The sequence below is a fragment of the Perna viridis genome, chromosome 10, assembly GCF_037379345.1.
Source record: "Perna viridis isolate PV_CMFRI_1.1 ecotype Kerala chromosome 10, ASM3737934v1, whole genome shotgun sequence".
Lineage (NCBI taxonomy): Eukaryota > Metazoa > Mollusca > Bivalvia > Mytilida > Mytilidae > Perna > Perna viridis.
Genome location: NC_142454.1, coordinates 14492677 through 14499657, shown reverse-complemented (window position 1 = coordinate 14499657; position 6981 = coordinate 14492677). Strand labels below are relative to the sequence as shown.

The window sequence follows — 6981 nt, the reverse complement described above, 5'->3', positions numbered from 1 at the left end:
CGTGTTTGTCGTGGTCACTGTCTTTCGTTGTAAACCCATGTCCGTTGTGGTGAGCAAGACTGTTGCCTGATACTAAATTTTTGTCCATGCTCCCAGTTTTTGGTAGAGTCTGATTTGCTCATTTGCTCTTGTTACTTTGTATGTATGATTTTAGTTACTTTATGTTCTTTGTTGTGTATATCTGTTTTACACGTCGGGTCTTTGTCCCTGGATTGCATTCTTGTGATTACCGCTATAACCTTGGTTCCCTTGATTACTCTTGTAACATCAGATTTACATTCAAAGTATCGCTTCAAACATTTTATAGGGCATGACTGTTTTCGAAAAGGAAAATGTAGTATGAAATTGATTTTGCCATATTAAGAAGGTCCATTGCGATGGTTCGTCATGCAACCTCTCTCACGCATAAAACTAGAACATTATGTTCTATTATAATGTCCCATTTAATGTTCAATAATAATCAACGCAATTCCAAAATATATGCCATTTTTGCAACCCCTGGATTTAAACAACTAGAGGCTATCAAGTACTTGAAATACTTATCTCGAAAAATGATTGAAATGTGAATTTAAATGTGGATCGTTTGTAGAGACGTTACGCTCAATGTTCAGGATTATCAGCAAAACAAACTATTGGGAAACGTGGTTTTTAGCCAGTGAGGCATTCTTGTAAGACTCAGAAAAAGTGACGAAAGAAAAAGAATGGAATAAGGATTTTATCAAAATAAACTAATTTTAAATTACATTCTGAAAACTCAAGAAATTAAACCCGTAACAGAGCATTTTTAAACAAACATAGAAAAAGCTGGTTACTTCAGTCAGTCTCGTTTTTCGAACCAAAACTGGACAATCCTGTAAGCCTCAGTAAAATAGCTCATATTTCAAAACATTACGTTTTGAGGGTAAATCTTGCTGAACAATTGTAGATTTTAGCGAAATAACATTTATTTAGTAATAAAATTATCACCCTTTGTTTATTGAAAATCTTCGTTCTTTGCTTCTACAATTAGTTTGTCGTTTAAATTTTTTTATGGGACATATTTCCTCTTTCCATATATTGTATAAAATTATTTTTTCCGTGACATCACAAGAACATCATAGAATAAACCCTTTTGTGCTAACGTTGGGGTAGTCGATGAGCATACGTAGAGCATGCTCAATATACACTTTCGCGAGGAAAATTCTTTTTTTCTACCCAAGCTCTACCTCGCGGAAGTGTATATTGAGCATGCTCACCAACTTACCACAAAAAGGTCTATAATTCAAAAGAAAAACTATCTGAACCTCCTTGTTTGATAAGGCAATGATGTTTTTACAGTAATTTGGTATTTACTTAAAAAATAGTAGTTTAGTATATATGAATAATGAAAAATGTTACCTGGGAAAAGCTGGAAATAAATTACAACCGTTAAGCGCGTCATTAAAACATGAAATATTTTGTTATTGTTTTAAATGTCTTTACACTCCAAAATAAATATAGAAGCAAATGGTTCTTTTGCGAAAAGAAAAAAAAATGGCAATCACGATTGAAGCTACATACACTGATTATTCACTTAAGTGCATGTACGAACAGCGCGCGTAACGTAAGAAGAATCTTACCATGTTTTAAAACATTGTCACCAGTCGTTTCAGAGAAGTTGTTTTTCTTTTATATTTGACTGATCAAAAGCTAAGATACCCTCTTGTGATCGTCTTATTGTATCAGTTGGAACTCAAAGTGGATCGTTAATAGAGGGTCTGCCATACACAACTCTTGTCAAGTGTACTACAAATTATACGCCAAAATTTGTTTCTCAACAGGGTTTCCGTGGCAACTTGAGTGGCTACAACGATCCACTTAGCTACATGGGCCACACAAAAAAATAAACAGTATATAGCCTATTAATACCAAATCTACGAAATGAACTATTCATTCATTTTAAAGTATCCTTTTAACCTGAGATTACACAGTTGTTTAATTGATGCGTGGAAATACAAATGTCCAGGAAAAACAATCCAAAACCTGTATCATTTGACAGAGAAAATTGTAGTGTACATAACCGAAAACAAGATAACTACGATAGAGGATCCGCTTAAACAATTATCACCTATGTGCAACCCTACACAAAATATTACCTTTGTGACATCAACATTATTTGCATAAATAATAAGAAAGATGAGCGGATGTAAAGAAATAAAAAAAAGATACAACAAAAAGACCAACTTTATCACGAGAATTTCTATTATATCATACAAAATGAATATACCTGGAAACTGGAGAGGTTAAAATTGAATGAGCATTTTTCAAGGAAAACAATAGTAGTCCAATTTAGCAAAATTTTACTCTAATTTAAACAAACTGCAACAAAAAATATCTGTTTTAATCTATATTATTATCAACCACCCCCCCCCCAAAAAAAAAAAAAAAAAAAAAAAAAAACACAGAAAAAAAGTCAAACAAAATTTAAAGAGCGGAAACCTCAAAGTGCCTATGGAAATTAACATTAGAAATGAGAAATAACTCTGTAAAATGGCTGAACAACAATAGAATTTTATACAAAATCATGATAATGTCGTATCTGATAAAGAAAGTGTAGATATTGTGGACATTTTTTTGGCATTAGTTCCACAAGAGTGTCATACTTTACATGAAATCAATAAAAAAATTTGAACAAAATCTGACAAAAAACATTTTTATATGATTTTTTTCCCCTTTCCAATGAAACTTTCTAAAGGAATTTAGAAATACTTACTTTGAGTTTTCTTCAGCTTGGATTCTTTTTAGACTTTTTTTTCTGTGTAAATACAGGGAATAATGCTATGTATTTGAATCAAAATATATCCAGTTGCAATATGTTTAAGTTAAAACTTGATTTTTGACTGGACTCTAAAGGAACATTCTTGCTAATGTCCAGCATAATAATTAATGAATAAATGTGTACAGTATAATTATGCTTATCTGCAGTCCCGGAATAACCATTTGCAGTTAGTTTGAAGTTGCTTCTCTCGTCCCCAGTGTTAAATTCGTCATATTTTGCAAATACACTATTTCCATCAAAATCAGTCAAATCTATTCTCATTTATATTTGCCTTGGTTAGTAATTTTGTTTATTTTGGAGTGTCCTATAAAACAATATTTATTCTGTTACATTTATCAAAGTAGAAATTAAAAATGCCGAATTAAGTACTTAAAATCCAAAACAAAGAGGTAATACTAACTATTTTGGAAAGATCCAGACAAAAACTATTTGATATTCTAGTATGATGTTCTAACAAAGCTTATGATTTCTGCAACAGATTCTTTTATTTTGCATTCGATGGATCTAGTTGCATACGAATGCAAATTGTCCCCCTTAATCAGGACTATTATCTGAACATCGGAACATCTTCTGAATATCGGGATAAGCTGACATATGAGAACAACTGTAATAACTTTCTTGTCCTATGAGATTAGAGTTTTGATTTTTCTTGTGACAGTAAAAAAAAAACAGTGCACTCACCAAGCCAAAATTCAGATTTAGGATTCCCAAATCCATTTTTATAATCGTTCCATTTGCGATAACAATAACCATTTTCTCTTCTCTGGAATACCTGTAAATAATGGAAAGTATTTGGAGCATTTTTATATTTGACGGGAAAATCGACTACCATGACAACGCCAACTTTCAAATCTTTTTGAAACTTCCAAATTTGGGCTCGACATGTTATTTTTTATTTAATTTTTTCTAATTTCATAAATATGTAGAATTCAGAATTGTGGGAGGAAATCGGACACCATAGCAACGTCGACTGACTGTCGAATGTTCTGGAAATCTCAAAATTTGGACTTGGCATGTCACTTTCATCCTAAAACAAAATTTTGTCCAAAGCAATAACGTTATGCACGATGTTTGTACATGATGAAAGCGTAACAAAACACCCGGATGATCAGTAAACTAGGGAAAACATCGTTTTTAGCTAATGGATCAATCTTGTAAGACTATGAAAAAGTCTTTTATTACGGAAAAGGATGAAAATTCATAAAATTAAACCCGTAAGGCACTGAAGAGGCTGGGCTTTGATGTCGGATAAGAATTCATTAATATTTTCAGCAGGGACCGAAATCGATATTTTTATTTGAGAATCTGCCTTGTTAAGTAATGGGGAAAATATAGAATAACTTTTTTTCAATGGGTGAGTGAAAAAACAATTCCCAGAATTTGGAACATTTATTTTTTTTCAAAAACAATCCTCGCTAATAAATTAGTTGGCATTCTAAAGGACATTACTGAAAAAATCTACCCACTTCAGTCAGTCGCTAATTATTTCGGGCCAAATTTGGAAGTGAAGTGCCACAATTCTCTTTTGGAAGCCTTGATATCTTTACCTAGTCAACATTAAAAAAAGCATTATAAAAAGGACGTCACGGGATAACAAATAGTTTACACATCAAGGTTAACCTAATGTTTTAACCAATAATAAGAAAATAACAATTGCATTTGACGTACAGTCCAATGTCCACCGTCAATGTACATTTCACAGTAGGTTTTAAATCCTGCTGATTTTGTGGATATATCGTGTATACACCACTAGAGCAGTTGTCTTGTATATCACTACAGTCCTTCGGTCGTCTCAGAGTCTCTGTTGAAAACAAAAATACAAAAACAACACAAGAAAAAATAAAACCAAAACTCCCTCAAAGTGCAGTAAGTGCGTGCAGAAATAAGCGGTCAATAGATTATTATAGATTATGATGACAAAGTATCACGCCCGTCACACTGTCTTTGCCTATTTGAATAAAGGACACAGTAATCATTATCCTTTGAAAATGGTATTTAATTCGAAAGACATCCTCGGTTTGAAGTTGATGTTCGCGATCCTTAATATCACGATTAAGCTGAAATACTTGACAACCATTATCAATTTGTTCCACGTCATTTCCATAGCTTGACATTGCGACAGATAAGTGTACAAGATTTTTTTTTCGAATGACATTTACTGAGTAATAAGCTCTTTTTATCCAAAGCTTACAATGAAAAAAAATACATTTGAATTCTTTACTAATAGGTTTAAAAACGAAAGTTGCTCCCAGTACTAAGTTGGACACCGCAGAGTACATTGTACCTAATGTTTTTGTTTTTGTTTTTTTTTTCTTCATTAAAGTAATTCAAGTCATTAAGTAATTTAAAAATCGTGAATAATATTACGCGGATTGTCTCACAGAAATAATTTTTCAAAACTGATTTTTAGGAAGTTAGCATATTCAAATATTTCTGTATATAGATAGAAGGCGGTAATCTTGGATCATCGACGTTTTATGAAAACAAAATGAATATAGGTCTTACCTGCACATTTGGTTCGACGATGTCCACCACTGGCAATCAAATCAAGAATCCTATTTATAGCCGACATTCCATTGAAGGACAATAACGGTTGACCTATCAATAATGAAACAGAATTGGAAAATTTAATCTTATATTTACCAGAGAAGTTATGCGTTGTACAAATTCACTTGAGTTTGTCAGTGAGTAAAGAAAAAACAAAACAAAAACGGGGAACGTTTCATCAGAAGAACCGTTATAATTGTTGTAGGAGTGATGAGTCTTTGAAGTTATTAAGAAACAAAAATTGTTTAACACATTTTCAAAATGCAAAACTTGTCTTTCGTTATGCTCTCCAATGTATTATAATTGGAATTTAGATTAAAAATATGACAGAGAAGAAAGTGGAAACGGACAATGTGTCAAAAGACAAAATCCCTTTCAAGCATTTAAAAAAACAAGTTCAAAATTACACACAAATCGATGGGTTTTTGACTTAAGTAGGCCCAAAAATGCAAAAGGGAAGCTTTTTTAATGGGACCACATAATTTTCTCTACTTCTAGCATTTCCATTCAACGAAATACACAATAACAAACCATAACATTAAAATTAAAAGTGGTATAAATATAATGTAAACATCCGGAACAACCAAGCATACAACAATTAACAGGAAACGCAGGACAACAGGCAGTCCATAGTATGCCAGCTCAGGACCTAAGTTGAATTGTAAAAAAGGCCTAGTATGGGGAAGAAAAATAAATAAACAACCGTGTAAGAATATGAAAAAAATACCAACCTATCGTTTTTGTTTTAAAGCCATATTGTCCTTCCAGAGCAGTCGTAAAATTTACATAGAAAATAATAGTCAGAACTATGGTTGACAACTTCATATCGCTTTTTCCGAAAAGAATTCAACTAAAACAAAACATTCGAATTGACGGTATGTACAGTATCTATACAATATTTCTAAAATTATAAATTGCGTGGTGACATGCAAGATTTTCATGAAAGTGATATCCGATATGTTTATAGGTTAACTGTATCGTATCGACGTTAGCAGAATGAGTTCAAACGAAAACTACTATATATCAAACCATTACAAAATTGTTGTTCATTATTTGCCTTTATTTATTTTGATTTGATGTTTAAATCATGTCTCTAAGTCGAATTCAAAATTATTCTCTGTACACCAGTCTTTCAAGAACAATGTTAAAGTAAAAAGTGCCATCATACAGTTTTATTAAAATAGTTTGAAGTTATTTGGATATTGAAGAGTCATATTATCTAAATCTTTCATTTGAACCATATTCAAAACCTCGTTTTTAAAGGATGCGCGCGTCTCTTTCACAAAAAGCTCATATCTGACCTAAATATTTCAAAAAAATCAAATTGCTTTTAGGGAAATTTTGATAACTAGAATAACAATAGCAATCGTAGTCATGTAACACATCAAAATATGAGAAGTGCATCTTAATTACCAAACCAGTATTGATAGAGGTTGTCTGATTACCAACTCTTGGGCAAATTTTGCCATTCCAGAACGTGCACGTTTACGTTACAAATTTACAAAATCGACAAAAATATATAAACAGTGTTCATGATGGAGTTTTGTTAAGTTTTACATACTTGGTAGGCTCTATGATTAAACCAAAAGGCTAACATTTTTGTGTACTTTTACACACATTTACAATACCATACGCAT

At 32.1% G+C, this 6981-nt stretch overlaps 1 pseudogene across 1 annotated transcript; it reads right to left on the bottom strand.

Annotated features, from left to right (window-relative positions):
• Positions 1-568: 568 nt before the first annotated feature.
• LOC148604652 (fibrinogen-like protein 1) lies at positions 569-6204 on the bottom strand (annotated as a pseudogene). Its single transcript, XR_015915911.1, has 5 exons — positions 6076-6204; positions 5303-5395; positions 4466-4598; positions 3479-3569; positions 569-3101 (listed from the first exon to the last, which is right to left on the bottom strand). The product of XR_015915911.1 is annotated as a fibrinogen-like protein 1 (transcript).
• Between the last annotated feature and the right edge of the window lie 777 nt (positions 6205-6981).